The 18,836-nt window shown below is 44.5% G+C and overlaps 1 pseudogene; it reads left to right on the top strand.

Moving 5' to 3' along the window:
• Positions 1–507: 507 nt before the first annotated feature.
• LOC139328097 (protein NLRC3-like) lies at positions 508–11,512 on the top strand (annotated as a pseudogene).
• The last annotated feature ends 7,324 nt before the right edge of the window (positions 11,513–18,836 follow it).

Raw genomic sequence — 18,836 nt, 5'->3', positions numbered from 1 at the left:
CAAGGGTGTTTGATGAGCCCCCGAATCTCACAAAGCTGTAAACTTCAATCACTTGTAGAGTGACAGTAAAGCGGCATTTCAGCCGTTATGCACACGAAACACAGCAGATGTTGGTGTCTGATGAAAATACACACTCAAATCTGAAGAGAGAAGCTCACAGACGGTCTCAGCAGTCGAAGAGCAGAGGGTCTGTTACAGCTGTTCATTGTTTTGTTCATCTTTGGTTCATATCATGAAGTCCATTGACTCCATCTGACGTCTGCAGCGCCGTCCCTTTTGCTGCTAAACAGCTAAAATGACCCACTGACCGACTCTGTCAAGTCGTCTGACTGCGATCATCATCAGAAGCAGCCAGACCAGCTGTCTTTGCAGCTGCAGTGTCCCAAACCAACGAAGCAGCTTCAAACATACCTGCAAGCTCAGGCTGGTCGGCCAGTTTGACCACTTTTGTTGGTGTAAACTAGTTTCTCCAGTTGGACGAGTGTTCAAAGTTTACTTTCACTTCCTGCCTTCGGTGTGTCACAGTTTGTTTTCTCCTCTGAAGTTCCAGCTGAAGGTAAAGTAACTCGTTTCAGGTGTTTTTTACTCAAGCTGTCGTTAGCTTAGCTTCAGCACAAACGGCATCGATCTGCAGCTCCGTCCATCGTTTCTCTAAACTCTGAGTTTAACTGTGAACTCTGGACGAAGGAGGTGAAAGCAGCTCTGTTAAAAACATCGGCCATGTTGTGTGGATGTTTGTGAGTGTAAACGCTGGAATAAGAGCAGAAGCAGAGCGAGTTGATCCTCAATAGTTGATGTGGAGACAGCAGGAAGGAGCATTCAGAGGCTGTGAGGAGCTGAAAGCTTTTATTTCTCAGTTCAGTCTGTAACTGTGTCACTAAATGAGCTGTCAGAGCTCTGAACTCTCCTCCAACAGCAACGAGTGTCGCTGCTTTTTCTCACTTTGTGCTTCAATGTGATCAAGAATCAAATCAAAGATTCCTCTTTTAATATGACCTGAGAGGGCTTGATTGAGACAGGCTTTTATTTTGAAAGGATCTCTCAGTGGTGGAAAGTAACGAGTTTAGTCAAGTACTGTAACTGAGTACAGTCTGGAAGTACTTGTACTTTACTTGAATATTTGTGCCATTTTCTGTTTCTCCTGTGTAAATATTTGACTTTCTCCTTCACTTATCGAGGATCATTGAGGCGTAAAGAAACTTTCAGTCATGTTGAATTTACTGAATCTTCCACAAACTGAAGCTTCTTGTCAGATTCAGTCAGTGTGTGTCAGTGATGTCAACGCTCATCCAGGCATCAAGTGTGTGTTCACTTCACTGCAGCTTCATGGCGCCATCTAGTGGACTGATAGAAGTACAGCAGCTCGGCCTCACGCTGCTGTCTGACTGCATTCAGCTGACACTGATATGAGAGACGAGAAACAGCCAATCAGAGGAGGAGCAGCTGATATTTGACAGGAGAAACCATGAAAGGATGATTTCAGCTGATGTGCACATGAATGATTTGTGTTTCCTCTCCAGATCAAAGTGTGTGTGAGCTGACGTGAGTTCAGCAGCATGAATCGGTGTGAGGACAGAGAGGAGGGAGTCCGTCCCTCTAAAACCAGTCCGTGTGGGGACGATGACGTCCAGACCGAAGCTCAGAGGTGAGACGAGGATCTCTGACTGTCCAGGACTCGTCTCCATGTCAGAGCACTCAAATCTGTCCACCATCATTATTCACACTCAAAGCTCTGTGTGTGTTGTGTTGAAGGCCAGAGCAGCAGGACCCACCAGACTCTGCTGGACCTGGACCTGGACCTGGACCTGGACCTGGTCCTGGACCTGGACCTGGACCCAGCCGTGTGTCCTTCAGGAGTGACCGGTCAAAGGATTTCTTTATTGACTTTAAACAGCAACATGTCTCTGACAGACAGTAAGTTGTTCTCAGTACTAAACTCGTGTTGGACAATTTGACCTGAGATGTCCATATATCATCCTCATGTTGTCCACTGCTGTTTGTCCTTATTAAATCCAGTCTGACCAGTTGTCCTTCTAATGTTCATGTTGTCCTAGAATGATGATGAAGGTTTGAGCTAGATTAGTGTTAAAGGACATTTGTCCAGTCTGTCCCTAAACAGCACTGACATGTCCACATGTGGACACTGAAAGCTGAGGATAATATGAGGCTTTAGCACAAATCCAGTGGGGACCTTCCAAAGTGTCTTTACCATTAAACGTCCTCTTTGAATGTTGGACTAAATGCTTCAGCGACCATCGTCTCTAAATAACAGTCAGGATATTTGTGCTGAGTCTCGTGATGCAAACGTTAGAAAACAGACCAACAGAGTCGCTGCTGATGGACTCCACAGTTTAGTTTTTTGCCTGTCAATCACAATAAAATCTGCCCAGAAATCAGTTTGTTGAGTTCTGCTTTGGTCCAAGATTTGATAGACAAATGAAGCGATGATCCACAGACTGAAATCATTCAGCTTCATGTTTGATTGAACTTTGGTGTGTCGATCCTTTTCTTGTTGATAGCTGCTAGTTTCTCCAGCAGCTTCTGAGTGTGAAGAAGAAAAAGTCCATTTCCATCCCTGGTGGTCTTCCTCTGTGTCTGACAGGACCTATGGGAGACCAGCCTCTGCTGGACCTGGATCTGAATCTGAATCTGGATATGGACCCAGCTGTGTGTCCTTGAAGAGGAGGCAGTCGTTTGGTCGCCTCAGTGACTCGAAAGATTGACCGTCTGCTGCAAAGAGGTAACTGTTAATAACATTAAAATATTACAGATTCTTGATTTTTATCCAGAAAAGTTTTAAACCTGTTTTAAAAAACTTGTTTATTTTCAGTGTCGTTCTTCTTCTCATTCGTTTCTATCCTCACATGTGGAAGCTGCCCAGTATAACCAGTCTTCAGCTCGTGACTCCAGTTGAACATTTCCTCCACACACACGTTCTGACTGATGACTGCATGAGTATGAAACAGTGACTTGATTGAGGCTAACAGATGCTAACGAAGGCTAACCCTGATTCCACTGAGTTCCTCCATCAAATCAACATGTTGTGCTTTTCAGTCATGTGACAACACAAACACAAACATGTCAGTGATAACAGCTGGACTGAGATCAGCTGCTGTGAAACACAGAGTGAAGCAACACAGAGAGTGTGAGGAAACACACAGTCTGCTTGTGACTGATGCTGCTGATGGATTCACAAAGTCAAGAACAACACTGACGGCGGCATCATGGCGCCTCACATCAGGCTGGAGTTGTGCCTCTGTGAAGACGTCTGATGCAGAGAAGGGTGTTATGGGTAACTAAAGGCTGCAGGAGCTCAGAGAGGAGACAAAGCTCAAAGATGTGTTGTGTGTCCAACAAGTGGACGAGAAGAAATACATGTTGTCCAAGAATAAAAGAAAGAGCCAGAACAAGTTGTATGAGAAACAGCTGCAGCTGTTTCCTTCATGTCGTCCAGAGAAGAACGTTCCAGCTTTCATGTGAAACACAGCTGGATGTGAAATCAGCCTCAGCTTTGCTTTGATCCAGTATTCTCTGCTTCTCTCTTTGCTTTGCTCAGGTTTCACTCACTTTATTGAGACTCACTGCCAGTTTGTGCTGGACAGGTAGCATCCAGTTAGCTTGTGTGAGCTGTGTGATGCTGTCCACAGTATTATAGGGTCAATGAGAACTGGAGGGACTCAACCAGACAAGCTGCTCAACCAACACAGTAAAGTGAAAGCTGCACAGAAATGCAGGCTGGACTGTTGATTCACGGTGGGATCAGCAGTACGAGCGACACTTTAACGTCAGCGGAAACCATCTGATTCAATGTTGGAATCAACACTTCAGCTCAAAGGACCTTCAGCTGGTGTTTGTCTCTGTGTGGACGGACATGATGTGAGCTAATTCTTCATGATTCGTCCACAGAGTCCACCAGGAGAGCTCAGAGGTTCCCAGTGGTCAGTCTGCCCAGCAGCATCAGACTCAGCTGGACTCCATATTTCTGGTCTGTACATGTACAACAGCTGCTTTCACATCTGTTCTGTCCACAATAATGTCCACGCTGCACTTTTTAGACCAGCGGACCGTCAGTCTGTCCAACATGGATCTGATGTTTGCTTCCATGATTTCACTTTGTGTCATTCATATCATCTTCTGTTCCAGCTGCTGGAGGAGAACATTGTCTCTTTTGTGAGGAACGAGCTGAAGAAGATCAAGACAGTTCTGAGCTCAGATTACCCAGAATGCTCAGAGAATCAGGGGGAGGATGAGGATGAGGATGCAGAGCAGAGGAGGAACAGCAGAGAGGCATTTGTGAAGATCACGCTGCACTTCCTGAGGAGAATGAAAGAGGAGGAGCTGGCTGAGCGTCTGCAGAGCAGTAAGAGGATTTCTCTAAAGGTTTAACTGCTGGATCAATGGACATTCACTGATGTCCAACAGATGGACCAAAATATGTTCAGACAAGGACATTAAATTCTCATCTGAACTTTATCAATCACTTATTGATTTATTTGTTGTGTCTTCATTCAGAACATTTTGCTCCAGTTTGTCGGCGTAAACTTAAATGTAACCTGAAGGAGAAGTTCCAGTGTGTGTTTGAGGGGATCGCTAAAGCAGGAAAGCGGACCCTCCTGAATCAGATCTACACACAGCTCTTCATCACAGAGGGAGGGACTGGACAGGTCAATGATGAACATGAGGTCAGACAGATTGAAACAGCATCCAGGAAACCACACGGACCAGAAACCACAATCAGACAAGAAGACATCTTTAAAACCTCACCTGGACGAGATGAACCAATCAGAACAGTGATGACAAAGGGAGTGGCTGGCATTGGGAAGACGGTCTTAACACAGAAGTTCACTCTGGACTGGGCTGAAGACAAAGCCCACCAGGACATACAGTTCATGTTTCCATTGACTTTCAGAGAGCTGAATGTGCTGAGAGAGAAAAAGTTCAGCTTGGTGGAACTTGTTCATCACTTCTTTCCTGAAACCAAAGAAGCAGGAATCTGCAGGTTTGAAGAGTTCAGGGTTTTGTTTATCCTTGACGGTCTGGATGAGTGTCGACTTCCTCTGGACTTCACCAACAATAAGATCCTGACTGATGCTACAAAGTCCACCTCAGTGGATGTGCTGCTGACAAACCTCATCAGGAGGAAACTGCTTCCCTCTGCTCGCCTCTGGATAACCACACGACCTGCAGCAGCCAATCAGATCCCTCCTGGGTGTGTTGACATGGTGACAGAGGTCAGAGGGTTCACTGATGAACAGAAGGAGGAGTACTTCAGGAAGAGGTTCAGAGACAAGAAGCACGCCAACAGAATCATCTCCCACATCAAGACATCACGAAGCCTCCACATCATGTGCCACATCCCGGTCTTCTGCTGGATCACTGCTACAGTTTTGGAGGATGTGATGAAGACCAGAGAGGAAGGGCAGCTGCCCAAGACCCTGACTCAGATGTACATCCACTTCCTGGTGGTTCAGTCCAAAGTGAAGACCATCAAGTATGATGGAGGAGCTGAGTCAGATCCTCAGTGGACTCCAGAGAGCAGGAAGATGATTGAGTCTCTGGGAAAACTGGCTTTTGAGCAGCTGCAGAAAGGAAACCTGATCTTCTACCAATCAGACCTGACAGAGTGTGGCATCGATGTCAGAGCAGCCTCAGTGTACTCAGGAGTGTTCACACAGATCTTCAAAGAGGAGAGAGGACTGTACCAGGACAAGGTGTTCTGCTTCGTCCATCTGAGTGTTCAGGAGTTTCTGGCTGCTCTTCATGTCCATCTGACCTTCATCAAGTCTGGAGTCAATCTGCTGTTAGAAGAACAAACAACCTACCATGAATCTGCAGAGACACACTTCTACCAGAGTGCAGTGGACAAGGCCTCACAGAGTCCAAATGGACACCTGGACTTGTTCCTCCGATTCCTCCTGGGTCTTTCCCTGCAGACCAATCAGAGTCTGCTACGAGGCCTGCTGACACAGACAGGAAGTGGCTCAGAAACCAATCAGGTAACAGTCGAGTACATCAAGAAGAAGATTGAAGAGACTCCCTCTGCAGAGAAAAGCATCAATCTGTTCCACTGTCTGAATGAACTGAATGATCGTTCTCTGGTGGAGCAGATCCAACAGTCTCTGAGTTCAGGAAGTCTCTCCACAGATAAACTGTCTCCTGCTCAGTGGTCAGCTCTGGTCTTCGTCTTACTGTCATCAGGAAAAGATCTGGATGTGTTTGACCTGAAGAAATTCTTTGCTTCAGAGGAGGCTCTTCTGAGGCTGCTGCCAGTGGTCAAAGCCTCCAACAAAGCTGTGTAAGTACAGAGATAGTGAGGTTTCTTCATCAATAAATACTCTGATATCTAACTGACTGTTAGATATCAACACGTTTATGATGGAACAGCAAAGATTTGAACACATGCTGAGAAGAGACTCAACATATTAAAATAAATGTTCTTTTTCTTCTTGTTCTTCAGACTGAGTGGCTGTAACCTCTCAGAGAGAAGCTGTGAAGCTCTGTCCTCAGTCCTCAGATCCCAGTCCTCCAGTCTGAGAGAGCTGGACCTGAGTAACAACAACCTGCAGGATTCAGGAGTGAAGCTGCTGTGTGCTGGACTGGAGAGTCCACTCTGTACACTGGAAACTCTCAGGTCAGATCAAGTTACTGTTTGTGTTGACAGATTGACGTTAGTTTTGTACATTTAGAGATTCATTTAGTTTAAACAGTCTCTCTCATGTCAGGATTTAAATCTTTCAGTTTGTTTTCTTTATTTTCAGATCTCTGACTGAGATTGATCATTTTGAGTTTGTGAAATGATGATCAGAAATAATTTCCCAGCCTGCAGCTGTAGATCATCTCTTCTGTGCAAATCAGAAAAATGTGTGCACGTGTCTGAATGTGTGAATTTAAAAAAACCCTCAAATTCAAGTTTGCAGATGTGTCACAAAGTTTTGTCGCTGCAGAAATATTTTGCATATCTGTAATTAAAATCTGTGCAGGAATATTTTCTATAGTGAGGTTTCACAAAGTGCAGCATGGCTCATTAAATCTGATGAATTTACTGTTGATCAGAGTGCTGAGTCATGGGAAACATGAATCCTGAAGCACTATGAGTCAGCAGTTTGAGTCCAGCACAGAGGCTGTCTCATGTGAAGCTCAGTGGGATGAAGGACAAAACAAATTGGACCAAGCCAGGCTTCCTTTGTGTGAGCTGCCTCAACTAAACATTAACTCCAGGCAGAGATAACGGCATCACGACGGTGGTTATCAGCTTCCTCTGTTACTCAGGTGTTCTTCATCAGGCTCTGTGCACTTTCCCATAAAAAGAGACGTTTGCTTCATCATTTGAATCTTTGTCACCACAAAAAGGACCAATCATGTCCCCTGTCCTTCAGTCCAGAGGGACAGGTTGTTATCATGGAGAGCTTTGGAGAATGTAAAAAATAAAAGAGGAAAATCAAGACTGTTGCTGCACATAAGACGAGAGAGGACTGCTGGCAGAAAACTGCTGATCCTTTCAATCATTCACTTCATATCTTTGTTTCAGCACTCAGTCACTCTCAGAGCCTCCTGTTTATTTCTAACTGCACATTCGAGAGTCTGAAACTTTAAACTTCATCCAGCAGGTTTAAACATGACACTCAGGAAGTGGATTCAGGTCTGACACTGTCCCCTCATGGAGGACACATGACTGTGTTGCTACAGACATGAAGACAATGAATGAACATCTACAACACGTTTATGGTGGAACAACAAAGATTTGAACACATGCTGAGAAGAGACTCAACATTTTAAAATAAATGTTCTTTTTCTTCTTGTTCTTCAGACTGAGTAGCTGTAACCTCTCAGAGAGAAGCTGTGAAGCTCTGTCCTCAGTCCTCAGATCCCAGTCCTCCAGTCTGGAAACTGTTGAGAATTATTATATGTTGTAACTCCTCCCACGTGATGCTGCTCAGCCTATCAGATCTCTGCATTCTGAGAGCAACGATTGGACAGACAGCAGGACCCTCAGATGATCTTCCATGTGTGTTATTGTGTGTGTTTTCAGGCTGTCAGGCTGTCTGATCACAGAGGAAGGCTGTGCTTCTCTGGCCTCAGCTCTGAGATCCAACCCCTCCCATCTGAGAGAGCTGGACCTGAGCTACAATCATCCAGGAGACTCAGGAGTGAAGCTGCTGTCTGCTGGACTGCAGGATCCTCACTGCAGACTGGACACTCTCAGGTATGAAGAGGCTGCTGCAGCCACAGTCAGTCAGTGTGAAAGAGGAGGAAGAGCTGGAAACATGTTGTCTGTCTTTTTGCTTGATGGTGGACATGAGTGAGACATGAACAGTCAGACATGTAGGAAATCTTTGTTCTTTGATCACAACATAAACACTGGTTGAACATGAAAAGGACATATTGTGTTGGAGGTCTCAAGGAGAACATCTCCAGGAACAAACATGATGATGACCACCGGCGCAGTAGTATTTTCAACCGGCGCAGGCAGGCACACGGCGCACTTGGTATTTTGGTAAACCGAGGCGTACAGAGGTGCGCCAGGATGGGCGTTATGGCGCAGTAGGGGGGAGGTGTCAGCATAAGGAGAATTTTTGACCATTTCGGTCTGCGCCGGCGGCGTAAATTGCGCTGAAAGCTCGCCACCTCAGACCTGGTCAACTCTGTGCGGCGCAAGTGGATTTTCGTAAACTGGTGAAGTCGTGCGCTCACGTCACCAACACCTCACAGGCAGGTTTCCACAGTGTCTGGCATTTCACTGCAATCAATTATTAGCAACAGCCGTAGTTCAATGCAACTATCTGAGTCAGCGCATACAGTCAGACCTAAATTTATATATTTTGATCCGTCTCTTGTGACCACATCGAAAGCGCGTTCGGCACGCGTAATGGTCACTCAACCTGACCGATTGTACACAGGTGACACAGGGATGTCTGGTGATCTGTGACCATATTGCCTGGTGACAAACGTGTATGCCACTTTCCCCGAGTCGGCATGTGACTCGTTCATCGTGGCGAATTCTAGCATCCCTACAGTTTTTCAGGGGGACACCCCTCTGGATGGGTGGCTGCTAGGTGATAACGGCTATCCACTGAAAATGTGATTGATGACGGCATATATCACACTGTCAACAAGACGGCAGCGTGGTTTTAACGGTGTTTTCAGCAGTGCTCAGTCAGTCATCGAACGCACACTGCGATCAATAATTAGCAACAGCCACGATTCAATGCAACTATCTGAGTCAGCAGCTCCTACAGAGCAGATATCCTGCATCTATCTCAGAGCGCTGAGAGACAGAGAGAGACAGACACATGGAAAAACATGTGATGATCGCTGTCCGCTGTTACCCACGTCATTTCATTCCAAATACAAATGTTATCATAGTAATGCTTAACGTTATCTACAAAGATGGAGTACATCATTGCTTTGAGGAGGAGGAGGAGGATGAGGAGGAGGAGGAGGAGGCCGAGGATTTACCATCTAAGGACCTCATATTTAGACATCAGAATCAGAATTCCTTTATTTATCTCCGAGGGGAAATTGTTTTTGTTGCAGTGCTCCTTACAAGAATAGAATTAGAATAAAATTAGAAAAGAAAGAAAAGAGAGAGAACTATATATATAAAAAGCAAATATAAAAACTAAATATTCATATTGAGAATATATATATAAACAAAATATAGAACAGAATATAATCAATATATATATATATATATATATATATATATATATATATATATATATATATATATATATATACTGAGAAAAAATAAACAGTATATACAAACGCATGTCAGGAGATATGAGTGACGTCAGTCTCCTGGAAACTTGCGCCTGGCCAGCAGCGTTCTTAAAGGTGAGGCGAGGAGCTGCTGTGATTGGTGAAGATTTGACTCGGCTGTGTCAAACCCACTCCACGCCTTCTCCCCTCCCTCTTTCTGAGTTGTGCCGCTGGGTGGGACTGAGATGAGAAGGAGGAGGAGATGCGTCGGCGGCGCAGCGCACGAAAATACCAAAGTCTGCGCCGCCACGCCCCATCGGCACAGCGGACCTGACTTTGCGCCGGCGGCGGAGTCGAAAATAGAGCCCGTCAAGTGGCTCTTCTTGTTCTGGTGAACTTCAGGAAGTTTGACATGAAAAGATTTCCACACAACAGAGTCGTGATGACTCGTCTCAGATGTTGAATTCATTGACAGTTTTCACACTTGTAATGAAGACATGAAGCACGGTCACATATGGGACATGACGAGGACAAGCGTGTCCAACAATCAATGATTAAAGCTCTGCTGGTTTGTTGAGTGAAGACAAAGTCAGACTGATTATTGATCATCACAGGTGGGAGAGCAAGAGAGCGATCAATGAGTGAAGCAGCTCAGAATAGAAGTCAGCAACAGATTGAAATGAGGAAATGAGCTGATGAAGGCAGATTTAATGATGAGAGAGAATCAGTGTCGCTGTCAGTGTCTGAGCAGAGCTGAAGAGGGAGAAGCAGGCCGCATCAACATGTTGTGTTTGTGTGTGTGAGAGTGATGTAACGTCCATGTTTGCATGCTGAAAGAGGAGGTGCTGCTCTGACCCCCCTCCTCCTTTCAGGGTGGAGCCTGCTGGAGTCCGATGGTTGAGACCAGGTCTGAGGAAGTGTAAGTGTGTCTTTCATTTGACTGATGACAACAAAGCAGAGCACATTCAGCCATCTTCAAACTGTGACATCACTCATTCACATCTCTGATGTCATCATCAAACTGTCCATCAATCAACAGCTGATCGATCAATAACTGCAGCTGTTTTCTTCTTCTTCTCTCCATCAGATTCCTGTGAACCCAAACTGGACACAAACACAGTGAACAGAAACATCAAACTGTCTGACAACAACAGGACGATGACGTATGTGAGAGAGGATCAGTCATATCCTGATCATCCAGACAGGTTTGACTGGTGTCCTCAGCTGCTGTGTGGAACTGGTCTGACTGGTCGCTGTTACTGGGAGGTCGAGTGGAGAGGAAACGTTTATGTGTCAGTGAGTTACAGAAGAATCAGAATGAAAGGAGACAGTAAAGAGTGTTTGTTTGGAGGAAATGATCATTCCTGGAGACTGGACTGCTCTGATGATTTTTACTCTGTCTGTCACAATAACAGAGAAACACCCATCTCCTCCTCCTCCTCCTCCTCCTCCTCCTCTTCCTCCTCTGTCTCTCACAGAGTAGGAGTGTATGTGGACTGTCCTGCTGGCACTCTGTCCTTCTACAGAGTCTCCTCTGACTCACTGATCCACCTCCACACCTTCAACACCACATTCACTGAACCTCTTTATCCTGGCTTTGGGTTCTGGCTTGCTTCCTCAGTGTCTCTGTGTCCTCTGTAGGAGGGACAGTCTCCTCCTGTTAGACAAACACTGCTGAACAGATCAGTTGAGTCTGTGCAGGATCTCAGTCACATCAGTCTTTCAGGTTATTGGAATAAATTGATCAATGAACTTTGTTGAAAATGATTGAAAAGATTCCTCATTTACTTTGTAAACTTCTTCCACTTCCAGTCCTTTAAAGATGGACGCTGTGATCATTAAAGTGTGGAAACTGTTGACTTGAACCTTCAGCTGTGTGTTGATTTCAGTTGTGGATCTTGTTGCAGTCAAAGCTGAATGTTGCTGTGAGTGTTTTATGGTCTTTCTTCAGGTCAGGACTGCTGACCGGACTCAGCTGAAAGATACGAGACACGTTTCTGATGCTGTCGTCCATAAAGAAACAGTTTTTCCACTTTGGTGTAGAAGAACTCAGCGGGTCTTCACAGAGCCGTGACTGGAACCACATCCGACACCTTTGGGATTAACTGGAGCGCCGACTGTGAGCCAGGCCTGATCGCCGACATCAGCGTTGGACCTCAGTGATGCTCTGGTGTCCGATCGGGATCAAACAGCAGCTTCAACATCTGCTGCAAAGGCTGAGCGCAGAAGACTGGAGGCTGATGTGCAGCACAGTCATGAACACGGTGTCACAGTCACGTTAATCACACACTGAGTGAAAGTTCGGCCGTCCACATACTTTTGGCCACAGTGTGACAAACAGCCAAAGCGCAGACTGAGATGAAGCTGAAACACACCAACAAACGCTGGTTTTCCTGCAAAATCTCTGCTCAATATTCAGAAACTTCCTCTAAAATTCAACCTTCTCTCCATGTTTCCCACAAAATATTTCACATTTTCACCGTTTTCCTGCAGCGTCGTACTGACTGAGTCTCTGTGTGTTTCTGTGTGTGTTTCTGTGTTGTTGTGTATTGTGGTGTGACTCTGTCCTCCACACGTTTAAAATATGTCACTTTTTCTTCTTAAATTCTGACTTTTTGTTTGCTCCATCGTCACTTTCAGCCTCCTGAACACACAAACACACGCTGAGTCTCTTCCTCTTTCATCACATTCATGAAATCAGATGAACTTTTGTTCCGTTTCATTCAAACTTTACTGGAAACTGGTTTCATTCAGTCACAGCTGAAATCACTGAGTCGTCTGTTGCTGCTGAATTATTGAACCAAGCTGCATTTAAATCATCAAGTTGGTCCATTTGGTCTTTATTTCAAGTTTCTGTTCAATAATTGGATCTGAAAAATGTCAAATTTCATCTTAAAACTGCAAAACTTTGCTCAAAAATTCAGTCGATCAATCAGCTGAACCTTCATTAACTTCATCCAAATGTTCCAAAGAAGACACGATGTTCATCCAAACGGGCTGTTTCTGCTGCTGTTTGATGTCTGAATGTTGAATTCAGACAAAAGGTCTTCATGTTTTATTTTGAAGGCTTGAATCAGCTGCTTTGTTTTGAAGTTCAGTCAGATGTTCAACATGAAGTGGAAACCGAAACATGTGAAAGGTGTGAAAGTGGAGAAGTATTTCCCAGACAAAGAGCTGCTGATGGAGTCAGCCAGGTCAAACAGGAAGTGCAGAGGGAAAGGAGGTCTGTCTGAACAGGAAGTGCACAGGCTGAGGACATTTGGACAGGAAGTCAGACAAGAAGTGAACAGAGATGATGGAGAGGACACAGAATAATGTCTTTGTTCTGTTGACTCTGTGTTCATGGTGGTCAGTTTCAATAATAGGTGACCCCTTGTCGGTGAGTGTCCTTCCTCCTCAGACCTCCTGAAGGGATGCGGGGGGCAAAGGTCAGCTGCAGGTCTGTTCTCCTGCAGGATGATGCTGAGGAAGACTCTGATGATGAGGATGAGATGAGAATATATGCAGCTAAAAGCAACGAGAAGCCAGCGAAACACCAAAAACATCTTCCTGATAAAAGAACCAAAAGCAAAAGGAGTAAAAGTGAGATGTTTCTGAGAAACGGTCCACTAGAGGGCACAACTCTGCAGATTAAATCCAGGTCTCAGCGAGAAGGAGGAAATCCAGATGAAGGCGAGCTGAGAGTCGACGGAGAGCGGGAGAGATAAACCCAACAAACAAACATAAAAAATGAGCTGGTGGATTTGACTTAATCTGGACTGTGACTGGAGCAGGATGGCAAGTAGCAGTGGTGGTGGATCGGATGATGATGATGATGATGATGATGATGATGATGATGATGATGATGATGATGATGATGATGGGTTGGACTCCAGACTCAGAGAAAGAAAGCAGGGAACGGGAGAGGAACGCCTACAAACAAACAAACAAACAAACGCTGTCTTACAGACGATGAAGAGCGACATGATGTGAGGAACAAACTCATGATGGAGGAGAACAAGATTATTGTGAAGCTGAAAGCAGGGCGTGATATTTCACCTGTGAGTCCGATCACTCGAACGAACGGTTTGAAGAGAGACGAAGCACCTCCATTACAAAGTGTGAGCGAGAAAGAAGCAGCAGAGAGGAAAGCAGTGGGAGGGGAAGCGGCGTCAGAGGACTGATATCAGGAAAAGCTGCAGGAGAGAAGCTGGCAGAGGTGAAGAAGCTGATCAAAGGAGGAAATGTGGCAGCAATAAAAGGCTGCAGGCGTTCAGGAACGATGAGAAAACTGACAGCACATCAGCAGGACAGAGTTCAAAGAGCAGACTGTCCCTGATCAGGTCATGGTGGGACACATGAGCTTCAGGGTTGGAGCGTACCTCCACCTGCACTCAGACACTTCACATGTCAAAGATATGGACACGGTGCCACGGCGTGCAGAGGGAAGCAGAGGTGTGGAAGGTGTGAGGGAGCACGCTGATGGAGAATGTGGGATAACACAGCAGCTAAACGCTGTGATCGTGGAGGAAATCACACAGCAGCATATGGAGGCTGCAGAGTGAAGAAACAGAGTGAAATCCAGCAGGTGAGAGCAGAACAGAGAGTGACTGATGCAGAGGCCGTGAAGATGGTTGGCGAGGAAAACAGGAAGGAGAACAGACCTACGGCTCAACACCAGGAAGAAAGTCCACGCATCATCAGACACGACTGACCACTGACTGACTGGTTCTGTTCTTGGCATTAACTGCTCAGAACAAGCACGAAGAGGAAGTGAAAAGATCGAGATCACTGTGAAAGCAGCAGCAAAGTGTTTGAACATGAAAGATTGATGTTGGGAAAAAATACATCCAGACCTCAGTCAAGGAGAGGAGACGTCAGCCAGCAGGCAGCAACTTATTCCATAACGCTCATTCTGCAACGCAATGCTAGAAGTCTCTTTGCTAATGGACAAGAGTTAAAGGAGATATCAGGGAACCAGCAGCAAAACCAGGAAACACGGCTCAAACCAACTCTGGACTTTATTCTGAAAGGATCCTCCAGCATTGGGAAAGACAGACCTGGTGGAAATGGTGGTTTCATTAGACAAGGTATGAAATTCAGGCAAACAGTGACGGCACGAGAGTCAGAGGTCGTCGTCACTGAGGTGTGGATGAAGGCAGGAAGTATGAAGATCATTCATTTTATAATCCCTGTCAGCAATCAGACAAAGAAAAGATGGAATCCATCTGAGATGATTGGAGAGGGAAAGTAATCTGGTGTGGAGATTTGAATCAAGCGAACGCACCAAAGCAATAAAGGCTCCAAACAAATCCTTTAAAAAATCTTTCTGTTCACAATTTAATCGTTTACAAGAAGCAACAAGCAGGAGTGAGGAGAGTAATAAGGAAGACAAGAAGAGAGTGTTGGAGGAGGTGTTGAGTCATTGGAAGGAGGACTCCATTGGATAGAGTGTGGGCTGTGATGAAAACAATGTCAGCCAATAGGAAAGAGTGTGGACAGCCAATAATGAACAGTGATCAGAAAATGGTCAGAAATAATGAGGAAAAGCAGAACTATGAGCAAAGACTTCTGTTAAAGTGCACAGCACAGCAAATTTGAGTGAGGGATGAAGAAAAGAGAGGTAGAGGAGGGACAATATGAAGAAACATGGAGACTGTACAGGATGAAGAGGAGGATGAAAATACAGTGAAGCTGCAGTTTTCAATGACAGAGCTGAATAACGCCTTAAAAAATCTGGAAAGACAACTCCGAGAAAAGATCAAATAAGTTCCTGTACGTTCAATAATCTCAGTGACCAAAGTCAAAAGATGTGACTGAAATTATATAACAGGATGTGGGAAGACGGGAAGTTGCCAGATGAGTGGAAAGAGTCCATAACTGTTCCTGTCTGTGAACCAGGTCAGGATCCAAGTTTGGCAGAGTTACAGAGCGAGAGCCCGAACATCACATGTTGGTCAAATTCTGGATGAACGAAAGGCTGCTCTGTTATTTAGAAAGGAGGGAGAAATAAAATGCTATCAGAGGGGATTTGTTAGGATGTGTCTTTTCCCAGTGTCCCTTCCCTTCCTTTGTCCCCAGTGTTCTTTGTCTGTTGGTCTGTCTCCCCTGTCTGTCTGAGAATGGGCGGTCCTTCCCCCATGACGACCTCATTACCTGCACACCTGAGGCGTGTTGGAGCTGATTGCTGGCAGCATTTAGGGGACGCTCTCTGGTTTTGTGGTTGCCAGTTCGTCCTGATCTGGACCGTGTGTCCGTCCTGTCTCAGTGTGAGTAACTTCTAAGAAAAGCCTTTTGTCCTGGGACTTATCCAGTGGGTTTTTGGACTTCTCTTTGTTCTGCTCTTTCTTTCAGTGCTCAGTCCCGCTCGGTGTGCCTCTCAGCCTCAGTTCCAGCGTGGTGTTTTTGGTTATCTCCACTCAGTTTGAGTTCGCCTTCTGTTCCTCCTTTTTGTAATAAATCTAGTTTGTGTTTTGCGACATTGTCTCTGTCTTTGCTCTGCACCTCGAGTCCTGAAATATTAGTTTTGACCGAGGAAAATCCTCACAGGATTCAGGAAAGGAAGGAGTCCTGTCCATCCCGCTCTGTGTTTACAACATGAAATGAGGAAAGCTCAGGGAAATAAAGAGAATGTAGTGGCTGTTTTTCCATGTGGACAAAGCCTGAGACACGATGTGGAGGGAGGGGCTGCTAATCAGACTGTACCATATGGGCATAAGGGGGAAATGTACAGGTGGATTAAGCTTCTTTAACAGACAGGATGACGTCAGTGAGAGGGGAAACACTTACAGTGGAAATACATAGTAGAGAATGGAACTGCTCAGGGCTCCATTATAAGTCCACTTTTGTTTTCTGATCAATGATCAATGAGATATTCAGTAATACAGACAGGTCCATACGGACATCTTTATGAGCAGATGATGGAGTTTTGTGGAAAAGGAGAGGGAACGAGGCATTCAATGCTTGGAAATTGCAAGAACAAACTAGACAATTTCCCCCTGGGAAATTATGAAAGGGCCACGGGGGCTACTGCCGGACAGCTGCTAATGCTAAGCTAACATTAGCATGTCAAATAAGACATTAAAAACATCTGAACCATCATTAGAATGCCTTTAACAATCATTTTAGCCAAGGATAGCATGTTAGCATTAGCATGCTAACATTAGCATGTCAAATAACACATTAAAAACATCTGAACCATCATTAGAATGCATTCAAGAATCATTTTAACACAGGTTAGCATGTCAGCATTAGCATACTAATCATTAGCATATTAGCACAACAACCCGACATCAAAAGTTAAACCTCCATGCACCAACAAGTTCATAGGATCTCATATTAGCATTAGCATGTTAGCATTGTGGCTAATGCTAACAGGCCAACATCACTCATTACCTCACTTACACTTACACCTCACCAGTAATAGGCTAGGCTGTGGCTCATTGTCAAGCCACTGCGTAGCTGCAGCTGAAGCTACATATCTGTGTGTATGTGGGAGAGGAGTGCTGAGAGAAGTACTGAGGCTCAGAGGTTGCCATGGCAACTTGAGGTGGCCTGATCAATGATGTCACCCACTCAGACACAGGTGCAGGCACACATGCATTCAGAGGGAGAAAAAGTGATTTTCTGCCTCTGCACTGGTCTGACATTTGGGTTTATGCTCACCAAACGGTAGCTCCTATCAGAAAAAAACACAGACCGTCATTGTTGTCAGGACTTCCTGAACGATTCGGTGTGATTTCGGTGTTTCTGAAGTCAATATTTCACAGACACTTGAGAGTTTAAAACAGGGGTCCGTTCTGCTTCTCTCAGAAAATCTTTGTATTGGAGTCAATGAGGAGCAGAGACAGAAACGTCTGAATTTGGCCTCTGCGCACCCCCCGAACAAACGCTTCTCACGCGAACACCAAAACTCCTATTCCCGAAATTTTCTGTTTTTTCCGGCTTTTTCTGTCTGAATGCATGTGTGTCTGCTGCACTGAGAGCAGATGTGTGTGCGTGTGCACCTGTGTCTGATTGGATGACATCATTGGTCACACTCAAAAAAAGAATTCATTGGATGAACGTAATTTTACCTTGTCACCTATATTCCATCTAAAGAAATCATGTTAAGTCAGTCTATCTTGTTTGTGTTGGTTCGTTTCAAGTAATTTAAGTTTGTACAACACAATTCAACATGTTACATGAAATAATACAGGTTTTGTGTGTGACACTAATGTAAATCATGTTGGATAAACTAATACAGGTTTTGTCTGTTATACTAATATCTTGTTTTAGTGTTGTTTTCACTTTACACTTAGTGTAAGCATTATGTTTAATTAAATTACCAAAGATCCGCTAACATACATAAAGTACATGCAAAAACATTTACAATTTTTATTTGACATTTGGGTGCAACATAGAACTGACACCCGATCTTTATTGTCTTTGATGCATCTCCACAGTATGCCACAGTACAACGCTGACCAAAACAGTGTCTGAAGACCTTCCACAGCACAAAAAATAAACCAAAAAGCAATTTTCTCCAGGACTTTAACCAAGTGATGCATTTGGGAATGCTGTATTAGGAGTTCCACATTTACAGTCTTGCAAAAATATGTGCACTTCTGACATTTAAGTTTAACATTCAACATGTAACTTTTTTTTTCAACCATGTCAAAAATGCCTGTAGAATATTTTACAAACAAAATTATTGCGACTCAGTAAAGAAACAACCTTCAAACAATGTGAACAATGCAATATGATGTGTGCATAACTATAAAAATATGCATGTTATTGTTTTAAACACTGAATTATTACAATCAACAGGTGAAATTTTTTTTTTTTTTTTTTAAAGTCAGAAATGGTGAAAAATTACTGTAAAAGCAATGTCAGAAAATTTCAACTTTAGGAGCCCAACGTGCAAGTGTGACTGCTCCACTCACAGAAAAAGTTCTTGAAAACCAGCATGAATACAACTGCTCCAGCCACAACTGTCCATCCAGTAATACCAGTCTCGGTGTGTGTTCATCTGTCATCATCCACACGTGTCATCTCCATCCACACACACAGAGGAGACTTTTCAACGACAATCTTAATCTCAGTCCATTGTTCAAACTAAATTGTCTGTTGGAACATTTTCCTTCTGCTGAACTTTCAAAAGCAGAAAATCTGCATTG

Source organism: Chaetodon trifascialis, assembly GCF_039877785.1.
Source record: "Chaetodon trifascialis isolate fChaTrf1 chromosome 24 unlocalized genomic scaffold, fChaTrf1.hap1 SUPER_24_unloc_1, whole genome shotgun sequence".
NCBI classification, from domain to species: Eukaryota; Metazoa; Chordata; class Actinopteri; order Chaetodontiformes; family Chaetodontidae; genus Chaetodon; species Chaetodon trifascialis.
Note: the sequence above shows the minus strand (reverse complement) of the source record. Positions and strands in the feature narration are given on the sequence as shown.